The sequence below is a fragment of the Prionailurus bengalensis genome, chromosome B3, assembly GCF_016509475.1.
Source record: "Prionailurus bengalensis isolate Pbe53 chromosome B3, Fcat_Pben_1.1_paternal_pri, whole genome shotgun sequence".
NCBI classification, from domain to species: Eukaryota; Metazoa; Chordata; class Mammalia; order Carnivora; family Felidae; genus Prionailurus; species Prionailurus bengalensis.
Genome location: NC_057355.1, coordinates 114,123,207 through 114,142,794, shown reverse-complemented (window position 1 = coordinate 114,142,794; position 19,588 = coordinate 114,123,207). Strand labels below are relative to the sequence as shown.

Sequence of the window (19,588 nt, the reverse complement as noted above, 5' to 3'; positions counted from 1 at the left end):
GATAAATTCCTAGCAGTGCTATTGCTGGGTCATAGGGTAGGTCTATTTTTAATTTTCTGAGGAACCTCCACACTGCTTTCCAGAGCGGCTGCACCAATTTGCATTCCCACCAACAGTGCAAGAGGGTTCCCGTTTCTCCACATCCTCTCCAGCATCTCTAGTCTCCTGATTTGTTCATTTTGGCCACTCTGACTGGCGTGAGGTGATACCTGAGTGTGGTTTTGATTTGTATTTCCCTGATAAGGAGCGACGCTGAACATCTTTCCATGTGCCTGTTGGCCATCTGGATGTCTTCTTTAGAGAAGTGTCTATTCATGTTTTCTGCCCATTTCTTCACTGGGTTATTTGTTTTTCGGGTGTGGAGTTTGGTGAGCTCTTTATAGATTTTAGATACTAGCCCTTTGTCCGATATGTCATTTGCAAATATCTTTTCCCATTCCGTTGGTTGCCTTTTAGTTTTGTTGGTTGTTTCCTTTGCTGTGCAGAAGCTTTTTATCTTCATAAGGTCCCAGTAATTCCCTTTTGCTTTTAATTCCCTTGCCTTTGGGGATGTGTCGAGTAAGAGATTGCTACGGCTGAGGTCAGAGAGGTCTTTTCCTGCTTTCTCCTCTAAGGTTTTGATGGTTTCCTGTCTCACATTTAGGTCCTTTATCCATTTTGAGTTTATTTTTGTGAATGGTGTGAGAAAGTGGTCTAGTTTCAACCTTCTGCATGTTGCTGTCCAGTTCTCCCAACACCATTTGTTAAAGAGGCTGTCTTTTTTCCATTGGATGTTCTTTCCTGCTTTGTCAAAGATGAGTTGGCCATACGTTTGTGGGTCTAGTTCTGGGGTTTCTATTCTATTCCATTGGTCTATGTGTCTGTTTTTGTGCCAACCTCCTCTTTATGAAAGGGGGTTAGTCCAGATGACATAACCTGTCTTCCCTCACAAAGTTCCCAGTGTGACCCCCCACTAGCCAGGACAGGGAGGCTATCTCTCAGCGCCATCTAGTGGTCAGGATGGCTTGTTTTCTTAAACAACCCTGAGCACCAGCATTCCTACTCCCAGCCATGCCGATGGCCAGATCTGTTCCCTTCCAGTCTGACCAGTGCATGCTTTGGCCACCCTGAAAGGTGGTGGTTAATGGGGCTTTAACTTCCTTTTTTAAAAATGTTTTAATTTATTTTTGAGAGAGCGCAAGTGGGGTTGGGGCAGAGAGAGAGATGGAGACAGAGGATCTGAAGCAGGCTCTGCACCAACAGCAGTGAACTGGTCATGGGGCTTGAACTCACCAACCAGGAGATCATGACCTAAGCCGAATGCTCCACCGAATGAGCCACCCAGGTTGGGGCTTTAACTTCTGTCTAAAGTGGAGACTTTAAACCTTAAACTCTGAATACTTTGTTCCTGTTCAATTTTGCATAGTTTCAGGGAAGGGGATTAGAAAACTTAGTGGTACTAAAAGATGAAGGTAAAGGAGAGAAAGATGGAAAGAACATTCTCCCATTCCCAGCTCTGAACACTTGGCTTCAGCAGTGCATAGACCATCAACTTGGCACTTGTTCCAGGTATCTCTCACCTAGAGCCACAAGAGCAGGGGACAGGAAGAGTCTCTTCTGCAAAGGTCCAAGCTGCAGGTTAAGGATCATCTTTGCTCCACCACAGATAAAGTGATGAGACAGGGAGCTGGGACCAGACTGCTTAACTCAGAGTACCAAGGGAATGCACATACTGGGAGATTTGCTCATGGAAAAGTGAGTTTTGGAGATTCCATAGAAGTGACAGGACAGTGCCCCTTTCCAAAAAGCAGTTTGCACTTTTCCAGGTTCTGAATTTCCTGGTCCAGGTCTAGAAGACAGAATGCTAGTCCTTTCCCTATTACAGTGTGGGGACCACCCAAAGGAATCAGATAGAGCTGACAGGCTTCAGACACATGAAGGGAGGTCGGTGATGGAGCAGAACATGCAGATTCCTAGGATTAGAAGCAACAGGCATTGCTCTAGGGGTGACACATGACTGTTGCTCCTTCCAAATACTACATGTTGCTCCACTGGCTACTGGGGGAAACTCTCAGATGGCTTTGGAATGGTCTGATCCTGACAGCAGGAATTTTCCTACAGGGTATAGGGGATTGTTCTTGTGTGGACTCAGGATCTCTCAGGGGTAGGAGAGTGGGGTAGGAAGCACTCTTGGGAATAGCATGGTTCTTTGGGAAGCAAATTTTAGTGTTGAAATAAATCCATTGGAATATTCAGAATAAGAAAATTTCCTAAGTATCCTTGCTATTCAAGCCAGTGGAAGATAATATACATATATAGTAATGCACATAAGATTAGAAGCTATTTATAAGGTAAAGATCACTAAAATTTTTCTAGAACCTTTTCCTCAACTCCAAATCTCTGCTTTCCCTGACATAGTTTTATGATTCTTGTGTCCTTTCTTGAGCTATACCACTCAAAACTTTTTACAATTTGTGTTAGAAGGATGCTTAGAAGGACTGTATTGTTCCTCATATTTATAGCAACAATAATAACAGAATAAAGAGGGAGAGGAGCCAAGATGGCGGAACAGCATGGAAGTTTTTTTGTGTGTCTCACGTCCATGAAATATAGCTAGACCAACACTACCTACACACCTAGAAACCATCCTACACACCTAGAAAACTGATCTGAGGATTAACACAACAATTTGCACAACCTGAACCACAGAATTCAGCAGGTACATGGCACAGAGAGGTGAACTGGGGGAGAAAGAAGCTGCGGAGGGCAGGGAGCTGCTTTTGCATGGGGAGAGAGGATGAAGATGGGGGGGAGAATATGAGAAAAGCACCCCCTCCCAAAAGCAGCTGGAGACAAAGTAGAAAAGTGGAAACAGCCACAGGGACTGAACTAAAAAGGGAGAAAGGAGAAAGGAGAGGGTTTAAATTCCATTAAGACCATAAATGGAGGGGGTGGGGGAGCACAAAGTCTGCAACTCCACAACTCAATACCTGGTAGTGCTCTGGTGGGAAGGGTGAATCTCCAGGAGCAGAGTGGAGTCTGCGGTTCTTCAGGCCACATGGGGATAGGCAGTTCCCCTGCTGAGAGGACACCTGGTAGAGGCTATGTGGGTCCCCCAAAGGCAAAGCCCCAGTGGACTTGGGAGAACAACCACATTCCCTGGTTCTGGAAAAAGGTCATTAAGGGTGAATCCTGGTGCCATATGTGTGTTGTGATTTTCCATAATCCCTGAAATGCTGCTGCTACACTATCTGGTAAACTTTTTCTGGTGTGGGCTGGCACCCAACCACAGTCTCTGGGCATCGGCAGCAGCACGGTCCCGCAAATGTTCCTGGGTGCGGCCAGCACCTGGCCATTGCTTGGTGAGACCCTCCTGCAGAGGGGCAGAACAGGTCAAAGCTGCAGTTCCTCAGAACTAAGGGGTTGGGAAAAACAGCCACATCTAAGACAAAACTCAGGAAGAAAGTGCTGCCTGGGGTTTGGTCACAGACTGTGTAAAAGCGGGGAGTGGACGGAGGCTGAGGACAAAGGATGGGTGCGTGATTGCTGATCAGGGAGAACAGAATTCCGATACTAGAGACTGAGTTGCAGGGTGACACCATTTTCACTGCTCCCGCGCATGTGCCTATGCGCCTATAAGGGCCACAACAATCCACCCCAGCAAGCTAAGCAGTGCCATCTAGTGGAGAACGGAGCTGTTACACTAAGCCCTGCCCAACTGGGCCAACCTCGCTCTTCAGGAACACAAGTCTCTCCACCTGCTTAGTTTATGGACTATAAAGCGTTTCATAGTTTGACTTCTAGGGGAAAACAAAGTAATTACAGTTGTATTTCAGTCTGTTCGCCAGTCCATCTATTAAATTTTCTTTCTTTTTTTCCCCCTTTTTTGTTTATTTTCTTTTTCTTGACTACAGAAAGAGAAAAAAATGCATTTTTATTTTTAATTTTTATTAAAAATATTTTTCTTTATTTTTTCTACTATATTTTCTACCTTTGTGTAAATTTTTTCAAATTCTGTTTTACTTCTATCATTTCATTTTAGTCTACTTCAGTGTATTCATTTTTTCAAATTTTCAAATGATTTCTTTTTTTGCTTTATTTTTTCTTTTCCTGTTTTTCTCTAATCTATCAAGCCCCTTTCAGCACTCAGACCAAAGCACACCTAGGATCTAGCATCATTTATTCAATTTTGTGTGTGTCTGTTTGTTTTTAATTTTTTAATTGTAATATTTTTTAATTTTAATTTTTTTAATTAAAAATTATTTTTACCTCATTAATTCCTTTTATCCCTTCAAATTGATGAAATGAAGAAATTGACCCCAAAAGAAAGAGCAGAAAGAAACGACAGCCAGGGACTTAACCACACAGATACAAGCAAGATGTTGGAACCAGAATTTAGAATCACAATAATAAGAATACTAGCTGGAGTCGAAAATAGATTAGAATCTCGTTCTATGGAGATAAAAGAAGTAAAAGCTAGTCAGGATGAAATAAAAAATGTTATAACTGAGCTGCAATCTCAAATGGGTGCCATGGTGGCAAGGATGGATGAGGCAGAACACAGAATCAGCGATATAAAGGACAAACTTATGGAGAATAATGAAGCAGAAAAAAAGAGGGAGATTAAGGCAAAAGAGCACAATTTAAGAATCAGAGAAATCAGTGACTCATTAAAAAGGAACAATATCAGAATCATAGAGGTCCCAGAAGAGGAAGAGAGAGAAATAGGGGTAGAAGAGTTATGTGAGCAAATCATAGAAGAAAACTTTCCTAACCTGAGGAAAGACACAGACATCAAAATCCAGGAAGCACAGAGGACTCCCAATAGATTCAACAAAAACCGGCCATCAACAAGGCATATCATACACAAATTCACAAAATACTCAGGCAAGGAGAGAATCATGAAAGCAGCAAGGGAAAAAAAGTCCTTAACATACAAGGGAAGACAGATCAGGTTTGCAGCAGACCTATCCACAGAAACTTGGCAGGCCAGAAAGGAGTGGCAGGATATATTCAATGTGCTGAATCAGAAAAATATGCAGCCAAGAATTCTTTATCCAGCAAGTCTATCATTCAAAATAGAAGGAGAGATTAAAAGTTTCCCAGATAAACAAAAATTAAAGGAGTGACCACTAAACCAGCCCTGCAAGAAATTTTAAGGGGGACTCTCTGAGGGGAGAAAAGATGAAAACAACAACAACAACAACAACTAATAAATAAAGACCAAAGGAAACAAAGACTAGAAAGGACCAGAGAATACCACCAGAAACTCCAACTCTACAAGCAACATGATGGCAATAAATTCATATCCTTCAGTACTCACTCTAAATGTCAATGAACCCAATGCTCCAATAAAAAGACATAGGGTATCAGAATGGATAAGAAAACAAGATCCATCTATATGCTGTTTACAAGAGACCCACTTTAGACCTAAAGACACCTTCAGATTGAAAGTAAGGGGATGGAGAACCATCTATCATGCTAATGGTCAACAAAAGCAAGCCAGAGTAGCCATACTTATATCAGACAATCTAGACTTTAAAATAAAGACTGTATCAAGAGATGAGGAAGGGCATTATATCATAAGGGGTCTATCCACCAAGAAGACCTAACAATTGTAAACATTTGTGCACCAAATGTGGAAGCACCCAAATATATAAATCATTTAATCACAAACATAAACTCATTGATAGTAATACCATAATAGTAGGGAACTTCAACTCCCCACTCACAGCAATGGACAGATCATCTAATCAAAAAATCAACAAGGAAACAATGGTTTTGAATGACACACTGGACCAGATGGACTTAACAGATATATTCAGAACATTTCATCCTAAAGCAGTGGAATATACGTTCTTCTCCAGTGCGCATGGAACGTTCTCCAGAATAGACCACATACTGGGACACAAATCAGCCCTTAACAAGTACAAAAAGATTGAGATCATACCGTGCATGTTTTCAGACCACAATGCTATAAAACTCAAAATCAACCACAAGAAAAAATTTGGAAAGGTAACAAATACTTGGAGACTAAAGAACATCCTACTAAAGAATGAATGGGCTAACCAAGAAGTTGAGGAGGAAATTAAAAAGTTCATGGAAGCCAATAAAAATGATAACACCACAACCCAAAACCTCTGGGACACAGCAAACGCGGTCATAAGAGGAAAGTATATAGCAATCCAGGCCTTTCTAAAGAAGGAAGAAAGATCTCAGATACACAACGTAACCTTACGTCTTAAAGAGCTGGAAAAAGAACAGCAAATACAACCCAAAACCAGCAGAAGACAGGAAATAATAAAGATTAGAGCAGAAATTAATGCTATCGAAACTAAAAAACAGTAGAACAGATCAATGAAACCAGAAGCTGGTTCTTTGAAAGAATTAAAAAAATTGATAAACCACTAGCCAGTTTGATCAAAAAGAAAAAGGAAAGGACCCAAATAAATAAAATCAAGAATGAAAGAGGAGAGATCACAACCAACACAGCAGAAATACAAACAATAATAAGTGAATATTATGAGCAATTATATGCCAATAAAATGGGCAATCTGGAAGAAATGGACAAATTCCTAGACACGTATACACTACCAAAACTGAAACAGGAAGAAATAGAAAATTTGAACAGACCCATAACCAGTAAAGAAGTCGAATTAGTAATCAAAAATCTTCCAAAAAACAAGAGTCCGGGGCCAGATGGCTTTCCAGGGGAATTCTACCAAACATTTAAGGAAGAGTTAACACCTATTCTCCTGAAGCTCTTCCCAAAAACAGAAATGGAAGGAAAACTTCCAAACTCTTTCTATGAAGCCAGTATTACCTTGATTCCAAAACCAGACAAAAACCCCACTAAAAAGGAGAACTATAGACCAATTTCCCTGATGAACATGGATGCAAAAATCCTCAACAAGATATTAGCCAACCAGATCCAACAATACATTAAAAAAATCATTCACCACGACTAAGTGGGATTTATACCTGGGATGCAGGGCTGGTTTAATATTTGCAAAACAATCAATGTGATTCATCACATCAATAAAAGAAAGGACAAGAACCATATGATCCTCTCAATAGATGCAGAGAAAGCATTTGACAAAATACAGCATCCTTTCTTGATAAAAACCCTCAAGAAAGTAGGGATAGAAGGATCATACCTCAAGATCATAAAAGCCATATATGGAAGACCCAACACTAATATCATCCTCAGTGGGGAAAAACTGCGAGCTTTCCCCCTAAGGTCAGGAACAAGACAGGGATGTCCACTCTCACCACTGTTATTCAAGATAGTATTGGAAGTCTTAGCCTCAGCAATCAGAAAACACAAAGAAATAAAAGGCATCCAAATCAGCCAGGAAGAGGTCAAACTTTCACTTGATGCAGATGACATGATACTCTATACGGAAAACTCAAAAGATTCCACCAAAAAACTGCTGGAATTGATTGATGAATTCAGCAAAGTGGCAGGATATAAAATCAATGCACAGAAATTCGTTGCATTCCTATACACCAACAATGAAGCAACAGAAAGAGAAATCAAAGAATCGATCCCATTTACAGTTGCACCAAAAACCATAAAATACCTAGGAATAAATCTAACCAAAGAGGTGAAAAATCTATACACTGAAAACGACAGAAAGCTTATGAAAGAAATTGAAGACAACACAAAAAAATGGAAAACGATTCCATGCTCCTGGATAGGAAGAAAAAATATTGTTAAAATGTTGATACTACCCAAAGCAATCTACATATTCAACACAATCCCTATCAAAACAATGCCAGTATTCTTCACAAAGCTAGAACAAATAATCCTAAAATTTGTATGGAACCAGAAAAGACCCCAAATAGCCAAAGCAATCTTGAAAAAGAAAACCAAAGCAGGAGGCATCACAATCCCAGACGTCAAGCTATACTACAAAGCTGTAATCATCAAGACAGTATGGTACTGGCACAAAAACAGACACTCAGATCAAGGGAACAGGATAGAGAACCCAGAAATAGACCCACAAATGTATGGCCAACTAATCTTTGACAAAGTAGGAAAGACTATCCAATGGAATAAAGACAGTATCTTCAGCAAGTGGTGCTGGGAAAACTGGACAGCGACATGCAGAAGAAAGAACCTGGACCACTTTCTTACACCATACACAAAAATAAACTCAAAATGGATGAAAGACCTCAATGTAAGACAGGAAGCCATCAGAATCCCTGAGGAGAAAGCAGGCAAAAACCTCTTTGACATTGGCCACAGCAACTTCTTACTCAACACATCTCTGGAGGCAAGGGAAACAAAGGCAAAAGTGACTATTGGGACCTCATCAAAATAAAAAGCTTCTGTACAGCGAAGGAAACAATCAGCAAAACTAAAAGGCAACCGACAGAATGGGAGAAGATATTTGCAAACGACATATCAGATAAAGGGTTAGTATCCAAAATCTACAAAGAACTTATCAAACTCAACACCCAAAAAACAAATAATCCAGTGAAGAAATGGGCAAAAGATATGAATAGATACTTCTCCAAAGAAGACATCCAGATGGCCAGCCAACACATGAAAAAATGCTCAACATCACTCATCATCAGAGAAATACAAATCAAAACCACAATGAGATACCACCTCACCCCTGTCAGAATGGCTAACATTAACAACTCAGGCAACAACAGATGTTGGGGAGGATGCAGAGAAAGAGGATCTCTTGCATTGCTGGTGGGAATGCAAGCTGGTGCAGCCACTCTGGAAAACAGTATGGTGGTTTCTCAAAAAATTAAAAATAGAACTACCCTACGACCCAGCGATTGCACTACTAGGTATTTATCCAAGTGATACAGGTGTGCTGTTTCGAAGGGACATATGCACCCTCATGTTTATAGCAGCAGTATCAACAATAGCCAAAGTATGGAAAGATCCCAAATGTCCATTGATGGATGAATGGATAAAGAAGATGTGGTATGTATATACAATGGAGTATTACTCAGCAATCAAAAAGAATGAAATCTTGCCATTTGCGACTATGTGGATGGAACTAGAGGGTATTATGCTAAGGGAAATTAGTCAGTCAGAGAAAGATAAATATCATATGACTTCACTCATATGAGGACTTTAAGACACAGAAAAGATGAACATAAGGGAAGGGAAGCAAAAATAATATAAAAACAGAGAGGGGGACAAAACATAAGAGACTTAAATATGGAGAACAAACAGAGGGTTACTGCAGGGGTTGTGGGAAGGGAGATGGGCTAAATGGGTAAGGGGCATGAAGGAATCTACTCCTGAAATCATTGTTGCACTATATGCTAACTAATTTGGATGTAAATTAAAAAAATAAAATAACAGAAAAAAGAAAGATACAACCTAAATATCCATCATTTCTGACCTACTTGTTATTATTATGATTTATCTAGAAAATCAAGTATGCAGACATTAAAATTTGTTGGAGGATTATGTTTCCTGACATGGAAAGATAGTCATTTCTTAATGTCGAGTGAAATAATTTCTAGAAAAGTGTACATAATATGAAGTATTTTATGTAAAACTGTACATATACATAAAACATATATATCTATGTACATAAACGTGAGTGGAAGATGTTTTTCCCAAACATTAACAGTGATTATCTTTGGATGTAGAAATTTGGTGTAATGGTTTTAGTCTCTGCCTTGTTATTTTCCATATTATGTGAATGTTTTACAAGGAGTATGAATCATTTTTCTAATAAAGCTTTTAAAATGTTTTTAAAGTATTGATCTCATCAGTAATGCAGAAAGCTGAGATTCAGGGAAGTTGACAACTAACTCAATAAAGCCACAGTCTGCCAGTCAATGAGCCAGAATGTGTCCTCATATCTTCCCATCCCTCAAGTTTTATACCAACCCCTTGAGTCACTGCCTTGAACTGGTAAAAGCCCTGAGGGAATATATAGCAAGTGGACACCTGGAGAGTTGGGGATCAATGTTCAGATCAGAGGGGACTCACATGCTTTTGATGTTGCCTGGATCCCCATTACCTCTTCAGAGCAATTAAGCTATGACCACAATAGCATTACTGGATTCCTATTACACACTATGTTCTCGTGGTCTGGCAGTCATCCAGGTCTTCAAGGAGCAGACACAAGTCTGGGTACAGAGTTAACTTGGACCTAGTTCTAATCCAAGCCCATTTACATCCTGCAAGGGAAATGATGTATTTAAGCCATGTTCTCCACTTGAGGAAAGAAAGGACATGTGACTAGTTGGAAGTCATCCAGAGGACTAACTTCATGAGGTTCTGGGTGGGAGCAACATGGTGAATGATTTCAAGGAGAAAGTCCCTCTTCCTTCTCTCCACCACTTCTTACTCTTCCACACTTACCCATGTTCATCCACACTCCTTAACTGCAGTACCAGAGACCCTCAGACCCTTCCTTTGACCTTCTTTGATTTCTGGGACATCATCCAACTCCATTTAGCCTGGTGGTCAAGTAGTAGTTATGCCAGGGAGTGGGACCCACCGGGCTCAGTGTCTTCCTAGAACAAGAATTTGGATTTAAATAGTAAAAGCTCAGAGATAGGCTACAGTATTAATTTCCCATCATACGAGCACCCATAAAGTCATGTACTGGGTTAAGATAAGGCCTCTGAGAAACTAGTTCCCTTCTCAGCCTACGTGTTCTTTTTTTTTTTTAATTTTTTTAATGTTTATTTATTTTTGAGACAGAGAGAGACAGAGCATGAAGGGGGGGCGGTCAGAGAGAGGGAGACACAGAATCTGAAGCAGGCTCCAGGCTCTGAGCTGTCAGCACAGAGCTCGATGCGGGGCTCGAACTCACGGACTACGAGATCATGACCTGAGCCGAAGTCTGATGCCTAACTGACTGAACCACCCAGGCACCCCTCAGCCTATGTGTTCTGATTGCGGACATGCAGTTCCAGACAAAGCACTCAGCAATTCTGTATTCTTCCTTTTTTTCACTGGAAACCCCACTCTTCTTCCCTCCCTGTCCCTAGACCCTACTATTGTATTCCCTGGGGGGTGGTCACAACCCTAGATATCTGACATAACTTCCCATAGATATGAAAAAAAGTCCACCAAAGATGGCATTGCTTCCTTCCCAGATAAGTACTTTGCTGAAGGACATAAGAGCAAGCAAATCTTGACCTAAGCTGTGGGCAAGAAAGAGGGGCAAAGAGTCTTTTGACAGAGAGAAGTGTGTAAATTCGCAAATATCAGACAATTTTGAGCCAAAGTCAGAGTTTCCTTTACAGAGTGTGGTAGAGATAAAGGCAGGTTATGGAAACAGCTCCATCATGGAACACAAATAAGCAGAGCCTCCACAGCATGGGAGGCACAGAATTTAAAGCTAGGAGCATGGGATAATGCTTTGTTATAGACCATTCTATATTGTTCTCATACCCATATGCATAGGTGTCAGTCTTTTTACCTGTATGACCCTAATCCTTAGCACAGTGCGTGGTACATTAATGGTTGTTGAATTTGAATAACAAGTTCCTTGAAGCCAGGTTCAGTCCTCACAACGGCACAGTGCTTGGGAAGAGAAAGCACTAAATACATACTTATTAATTAATTAGCATCTGAGACTAAGAGGATGCCTAATTGAACTAATTCCCCAGACAACTTCGAGTCCCTGGGATCATCAGCCTCTCAGGCTTACACCGCCTTTCCTGAAGATGGCACAGTCCTCCTAGAAGGGCCAACACAAGAAGGGTAAAAAGAATTGAAACAGGTTTTATCTGACCCTTGGTGGTGCAATCTGCACACCCCACCCCCACCTTCACCCCACCTCCAAGCTGGGCTGCCTCACAGCCCGCTCCTAAGGCAGAACCTTTTGCCTCAGATCTACAAAAAGAAAATTTTTCCCACTCTAACCCATCCCAGGACCTAGTGGGGCCCAGAATTGGGACTTGGATGACATGTTGTGATAGAAATTCTTAGCCTATTAGTGTTGCCAAGTCCCAAGATATCCTTCTGCAATCACTGTGTCTGGCTGAAGTTTCTCTTTGAACTGATACAGTGATCGGGACAGGCACACAGTGTCCACCCGTGCCCCCGCCCCGGCAGAATGGCTTAGATAGCAGCATAAAAGCTTTTAGTTGCAAAGCCTTCTCATAAGCAGGCTCCCCTTAACAATACCCCTTTGTCCCTCCTCAGACGACTAAGCTCCTTGTATCCTGGCAAAGGGAGGCACGAGGGGAGGTGACCAGCTTGGCGTTTGGTTTCTAATCTCCAGGGCAGAAATTCTTTCCAATTTGCCCAGCACCTGGGCTGACTGCTGAGTCGGAAATGAGAGCAGCTGGGGAGTGGGGGTGGCTCTCTCCATGATTCCAAAGTTTCATAATGAACTCTATCTTATCCCTGCTCCCCCCACCACCCTGCTGCCCCCACCACCAAATTTACAACCTTCACAGTTAAACTCACCACTTAGAAGTATGAAGTAATGTAGTTTCAATGTATGTTCATATTTTCACTTTGATTTCTTTTAGCATTGGCCTTTTCCCCCCTAATTTACTGCTAATCTCATGAAACTGCACTAATTTTCAGGGCTGTCTTAGTGCACACACATTAATGTCTTAATGCTTTATGGATGAATTCACATTATCATAGAATGGTGAGTTCTTCATTTTCAGGCTCAAGGTGTTCATGAATACTGCATAGTCCTTATCTATTGCATTTTCTTTTTGATGAGTAAAAAAGGAGAGGACACGACTTTTAAATATCCCCAAAGTAAGAATACACCCGTATTTTGAGAGCTCTGTGAAAGTTCATACCCCTTTCCCACACAGACACATGGATAGCAAAACTTCTGATAAACCTGCAGTCAATTCGACCATTTCCCTGGGGTTTAATGCCTCTTCCCCTTGCTACTGGTACCCCTTTCCCCCCTTCAGAGGCATTTTGTAAACATTCAGGGACACCCATAACAACCTTTTGCACTTGCTTCCCTTATCACAGTTTACCCACTCCTGAGCAGAGCTCAGAGTTGGGCAAATCCATAAAACACCTGCCTGTTTCCACCTCTATACCAACCCCAGCATGGGCAAGGATTTTATTCAGTAACATATGCCTTCCTGTCCTGGTACTTTCAGAGCTTCCTGCTACTTTCTTGGGGCTGACGTGTTTCTCTCTTCACCTTCTTTCACAGCCAAGAACCCTACAGGGACACTGAGTCAGGTGTAAATTGCTTGTGCTTCCCCCATGGCATGGACATTTACTGTATGGGGCTGCACAGCAGCCTTTCTCCTCCTCTGGAGAACAGCACTGTGATTTCTCTCTCACTGCTTACCTCTCAGTCATGATGTGGGGTGCTGTTAGAGCTATGTCAGAGTATCCTGCTGGCCCACCCCTGGCCAAGAGGTGGATGCATGACTCAACTTAGGTAAGTGTGGCTCTAACACTTGAGCAGAAGTGATTTAAAAAAAGTGAAGTCCAGTGTTTAGGGGCAGAACCCTGAGAAGATTCTCAATTACTTCCTATTACCTGGGCTCCCAAAGCTGTTCTGATTCAAGCCTGTTCTGAGTCTATTTTGGCAGCATTCACTTCAAATCTGTGTATCATCTGAGCATATCCTTCCAAGAAATTCCTTTTAGACTTAAGATAGCTAAAGTCGGTTTCTGTTGCTTGCAGCCAAAGAATCCTAAATGATGCAGGTTCCCACTCTTTAGTCTCTTTATGACTCTTTCCTTCCTACTTCCAGAAGGGACTGTTACAAAGAGACTCCCCTGTTATCAACCCCCAGATGTTTTTTTGACCTCCTCTCTTACTGCCAAGACTGTATTTTCTGAGATGAGAACTTTTCTGAAAGACTTCTGTATGCTTGTTAGGGAGGATTGATGGCCTCAGTTTCCTCCAGTTGTCTCTCACCCAGCTTGCTTTCCTGTAAAGCTGGTCCAAATAATTCCAAACTTGAAATTGCTTTTGACTTTGATGCTTCCTCTGCTCCTACTTCACTTATCTTTTTCTTATCCCAGCCTCCGGGATGGATTGGCCTCCAATTTCTACACTAGGCTCCCTCCCAGGTCCTTCCTGATCTGGCTGTGGGCCCAGTCCCCCCACTGAAATCACCCTCTTGAGCCACATCTCTCCTGACTTGTGGTCAGAGGGCATCACCCAGGGAACCAAGTCTCTCTAACAAGTATGCAGGAGTCTTTCTGGTTCCCCTTGAAAGTCATCAAGGAAATTACTTATAGTGGACAAGAGCAACCACTTTATGGATGGTTTGCTTAGTAGAAGGGCAGAGAAGTTTTTGTCTTTCAGAAAAGATGACTGAGAACCTAACATTATCAAGGCACTTTAGAGACTACAAAGACACTTGAAAGACTCTCTTTTTCCCTACTTCATGGTCAGAGAGAGATGTGCAGAGAATTACTATTAGCTGCCTACTGTGGCAGAGACTTTTAACTATATATATGTGCCTGACGATATGCTAAATACCTGAATTATCTTTTTTTTTTTTAATTTTTTTTTCAACGTTTATTTATTTTTGGGACAGAGAGAGATAGAGCATGAACGGGGGAGGGGCAGAGAGAGAGGGAGACACAGAATCGGAAACAGGCTCCGGGCTCTGAGCCATCGGCCCAGAGCCCGACGCGGGGCTCGAACTCGCGGACCGCGAGATCGTGACCTGGCTGAAGTCGGACGCTTAACCGACTGCGCCACCCAGGCGCCCCAATACCTGAATTATCTTACTTAAGCTTACAACAGCCATGGGTTTGGGTAATATTGCCATTTCTATTTTGTAGATGGCTATTTTATAGCCTCAGAAAAGGTTAAATAAGTAGACTTAAGATATCTGGCTAGGATGTGGAGTCCGGACTCCAATCCAGCTTGCTTTCGTAAGACAAGAAGGCAAAGGAGAGGCTGGCATCCTTTGCCGTGTGTTAGTACAGCAGGGTTTGCTCTGTCCCATGGCTCTCCACCGTGAATCTGTACTTGAATCACTAGAATTACTATTACTGTGCCCACCTTCACCTGGGGGTCACTCCCCATTCATTCCCACAACACTATGTATGCTTGTATGTCTCGGCATTCTTGGGTGAAAAACCAGGGGACCCACTCATTGCCACAGATGCTTTTTTAGGTCTGCCTCCAGAGCTGATTGCTCTGCCCCGTATGTACCTCATTTTATTTGACATTTTCTAGGTGCAGACGTATGAGACACCGGATGGAGTGTCAGAAGACCTGAGTTTGACCTGCATTCTGCCTTTACTAGCAATATGGCCTTGACCAAACCATACAATCTCTTTGAGCCTTGGTTTCCTCATTTATAAAATGGGGGTTAAAATAGCTGCCTTACCCAAAGAAAAAGATATGTTAACTGTAAGGCATTATATGAATTTTTGTTAGGAAGCAATGATTCCTAAGTTAGGAATGAGGAAAACCCAGATCATTCAGTTAAATCCATGGGAGAGCTGGATAAAGCAGAGACTGGCTAATGCCAAGTCTTGTGCCTTAGTTCCTTTCCCTCCCTTCTTTTTGATTCTGTAACTGGACTGTGACTTCTGTATACTATGGCTTCCACACTAAAAATTAAAATATTGATATTATATATGAAAGCATTTTCTTTGATCTCAAAGTTTATTTTTTGTCCCTGATTTTAAAAGAAATGTAAACATTTTTGTGAGCCCTAAAACATTATGGGCACAAGGCACTGCACATACTGTGCTAAATGGGTAAGTCACCCGGAATTCAGATCTTCTGCCTTAACAGCCCATCATGCTTTCTTGTGCAATACTGCCTCCCAGAGTCAGGGAGGGAACCGAGTCAACTACCAGACACAGACTGAGAAGCAGAGCGGGAGAACTAGGCTTTGGAGGCAAGAGGGCACAGGGAAGATCCCTCTTCAGTAGGTTAGCTTTGCTGTCAGACTAACTGAAGCTACTTCTTGCCAAGGTGTTCCTGAGAGGGGGCTGTCTCTTGCCTCTCTGATAATGTTCCAGGGACAGCCTACATGGCTTGCTGTAGCCCTGATCCCTTCTCCCCACTCCCTGCCTTACCCCCTCCCCCCTTCAGAAAACACTTTCCTGTTATCAAAGGTCCGCTGCATACTGAGGACAGTACATGCACTATCTCACTGGGTCATCACAACATACTTAGGAAGGAGGAAACTAACTTTGGGAAGTCAAGAGCTCTTGCTACTGGCAACACATGGCTTGAGAAATCCAATATAACTCTTTCTGCCTCATCGAACCCCAGTGCTTTCCTTCTGCAAAGAATGACTCAGCCAGCCCAAGAACTAGGTGTGTATGGGATGGCCTTAGAACTCCTTGTCCAAACTGCCCACCCCTAGTTGGACGCACCTTTGTTGATCTTTGAATATCCTGGCCAGGGACAGGAAGTTGGTGGAGCAATGGCCTCACTAGACAATTAGGAGAATAGGATCAGATTAGGTTCAGATAGTAGGAAAGCAGCCCAGCTTCTCACCCAGGATGTGGCAAGTCCACTGGATGCACCTCAGTTTCCTTTTCTTTCAAGACTCATTGCTGCCCTGGGCCTGGGAGAACTCTTGTCACTGGCAGGTGGGAAAACAGGGTTAGGAGGGCTAGGAGAAATCAGGCCTAGGTACACCTAAGGTCTGTGTGAGTATGAGAAAAAGACACTGGCCCCCTTAGGATAGACTGTTTACAAAAGGACAGCTCCAGGGGGCATTACCTATAAATTTTTTTAAATGTCCTTTCCTCTTGGCTGCCATACCCAGTGCCAGAACTGAGGCTTGGAGTTGGCATAGGGGTTCAATTACATTCCTACTCCTGCTCAGTCTTTCTGCGGGACCTGGGACCTGTCTGAAGGGCCTGTCTCACATCAGGGCCCTCTCACCCACTTCCCAAGATCCATATCCAGAATCTCCAGGCTTTCCAGATGACATCCATTATTTTCCACCGTCCAACAGAAGAATCTAGAGTGACCTCAGAAAGAACATCCTGTGTTTAATCTTTTCAGTATAGATCAAATTGTGGGTCTTGGAGCTTCCGGCCCTGCCTTAGGCAAATTCCTTAATTTCCACAGGCCTCAGTTTCTTCATCTTGAGAATGGGGATGATAAAAATGACCTTGCAGGGCTGATTCAACGAATGGATAGCATGCAGCACAATGCCAACACAGAGTAGGTCTGCAACACCACGTGGTCCGTGGCGTTCAGGTGGCCGAGACCTGCAGGATCCCCACAGGGGGTGTCGCAAGCGCCGTCCCCACAACTCCTACAGGCTAGGAGGTGAGGGTCCCGAGTTAGTCCTCTCCGCCGGGCTCCTGTGGACACCTCGGATGCAGGCGGGGTGGCAGGGGCCGGGAGGGCCGAGCAGCTCTGCACTGCAGCCACCTCCGCCACGGCCTCGGCCGATGGCGCGCTTCCAGGCGCCCAGGGTGCGGCCGACTCCTGGCTGCGGGAGGCGGCGGGGTCGGCGGGGCAGCGGACCCAGCGGGCTAGCAGGCGAGCAAGGAGTTAAGCGGGGCCGGAGGCAGCGCGCCTGTCAGACGCGAGCATGTGCAGTTTGCACAGCATCCGTACTATGGGTGAGTGCCACCGCCGCCGCCGCGGCCGCCGCCGGGGGCTCCGTTCGGCCCGGGCAGCGGCGGCTGCAGCCCCCCTGGCCCCGCGCCGCTACGGCGGGCGCCGGCATACAATGCGGGAGTAGGCGCGGCGCGGGAGGGCCGGCGGCGTGGGGGAGGCACCGCCGGCAACTCGACGCGGGGGGAGCCAGAGCTCCGGGCGTGGGGGCGGGGAGCGGCGGCGCAGGAGAGCGCCCCGAGTCCCGGCGCGGGAGGAGGAGCGGGAGCGAGCCCGGGAGACGGCGCTCCTGGCCGCACCTGCACCCGGCGGGCGGCCGGCCCTGCCCTGCCCTTGCCCGCAGCTTCGGCCCCGCACCGGTAGGTGCCCCCGAAGCCCGCGGAGAGGCCTTTCTGCCGCCCGTTGAGGTGGCCGCGCGGGGCTCCAGCGCCGAGTGCGGGGGGCCCGGGGATGGTGCGGTGATGGGAAGACCGGGCGACCGGGCTGGGGGTGCTGCCGGATCCTGCTTCCTCTTTGCTTTCGGTTTCGAAGCGTCTGCCCCGGCTGGAGAGCGAGCCGCAGATCGGAAGGTGCGCCCGGACTTGGATTCCCTGCGGGGGATGGGCGCACAAGGGGGCGTGTTGGGGAAGGGGTGCACGTTGGCAACTTTCCCCGCCTGAAACAAAGGGGTATCGGGGAGGTGCGAGGGGAAGGAGGCAGCCGGGGATGTCTGGCCCCGGAAGGTTGATATCCCCCTTCCTCCGGGAGGAGAGCACCTCCGAGGCCGCCTCGGGAGTGCAGAGGGGGCGCCAGTTTGAGTGGAAGCTAGGAAGCCAGGGCATGGGAGTGGGAAGCACCGACCCTCCTGAATCTGAGGCTAAGGACTTTGCTGAAAGGGATGGAACCGTGCCTAGATAACCCTGCCGCCTTCTCTCGAGGGTGAATGGAAAAACTGGGTGATGGTGGACTGCATACCTAGGTGTCCTCCCTTCTCCGAGTCAGTGCCCTGGGGCCCCCAGCCCAGCTCCCTGGCTGCCAGCTCTCTGTTTGCCCTTTCTGATTTCCAGTCCTTGGTGGGAAATGCAGGATTAAGATGGGGACCATTACAGCCCTGTTCATGGCAAGGGCAGGGAGACATTGGCCTCTTTCCCAGGTGTCTTCTTTTCCCTCTTTCTGTGCCCAGTCAGAAGCTGACCCCCTTTCCTTCCTTCCTGGGACTTTTTCCGAGGTTTCCTCGGAGATATGTGTGGTTGCCTCAGGTACAGAGTTTAGGGTGGCAGGTTGTTCTGATACTGCTTCAAACCCTCCCTGGAGAGAGAGAACAGGGCCCCAGAGAGCAGTGCCAATGTAACCTTGGGGGCTCTGCTCGCCAATTCTCATGTGTTTTGAGCACCTACTAACAAATGAGCTGTTAACAATGGTCTTCAGACTTTGATCATCAGGAGGCCTGGGTTTCCCTCTTTGCTATAACCAGGAAGAGGGGTGAAGGTGAGGGCTGAATGGCTTCCCCTGAGGGTGGTATACTGTGTTTCTCTCTGTAGAACAAATGGGCCAGGATCCAGATCCCTGGTCCCTGACCTTGTGTCTCAAGGAATGAGGTGTCTCCAGCCCCATGCTGGTTTGCATATGACCACTGGCTTCCATGTGTGACAGGACTGCCCCTTGCCTTTCTTCGTCTTAGAAAGGACAGACCTTTGAGAGTCGAGTTTTCCCCCTGGTTGCAAGGCAGTGCTACATCTGCTTACCTGTGGAGACAGAAGGCACTGGGGGTGGGGGTGGGGGTGGGGGTGGGGGTGGGGGTGGGGGCTGGACTGTTGGGTGACTCTTGCTTGCTCCTGTAAATGGGCTAATGATACAAGTATTTGGGTCAGGGTGGGCCGTGTTACTCTAGAGACATGGAGGGGCGGGCTGGGATGAGGTTTGGCCTTCCACCCCAAGGCTTGGTATTTGGGGAGAGAGATGGGTAACTGGGAGACAACAGGTCCTTGGAGGCCAGATGACGAGCTGATTTAGTGTTGACTTTGGCCACTCAAAGGCACTGGAGTAAGGGAGGTTCCAAGACCAGTAAGGGGTAGCAGGAGAAAATGGAGTCCTCTGAACCATAGATCTGTGGCCCTGGAAGTTATGGCTGAAGTC

General features: G+C 45.0%; 1 protein-coding gene across 4 annotated transcripts in view; it reads left to right on the top strand.

Annotated features, from left to right (window-relative positions):
* Nucleotides 1-17,097: 17,097 nt before the first annotated feature.
* Nucleotides 17,098-19,588, top strand: part of TMEM229B (transmembrane protein 229B) — a 39,941-nt gene continuing 37,450 nt past the window's right edge. Inside the window, exon 1 of one of the 4 annotated variants that reach the window (XM_043556419.1) lies at nt 17,098-17,179. The gene's annotated coding sequence lies outside the window, so the exon portion shown is untranslated. Of the gene's footprint in view, nt 17,180-17,356; nt 17,479-17,684; nt 17,833-17,919; nt 18,043-19,588 lie in introns of those variants that run through there. The other 3 variants (XM_043556416.1, XM_043556414.1, XM_043556415.1) reach the window with 3 other exon arrangements.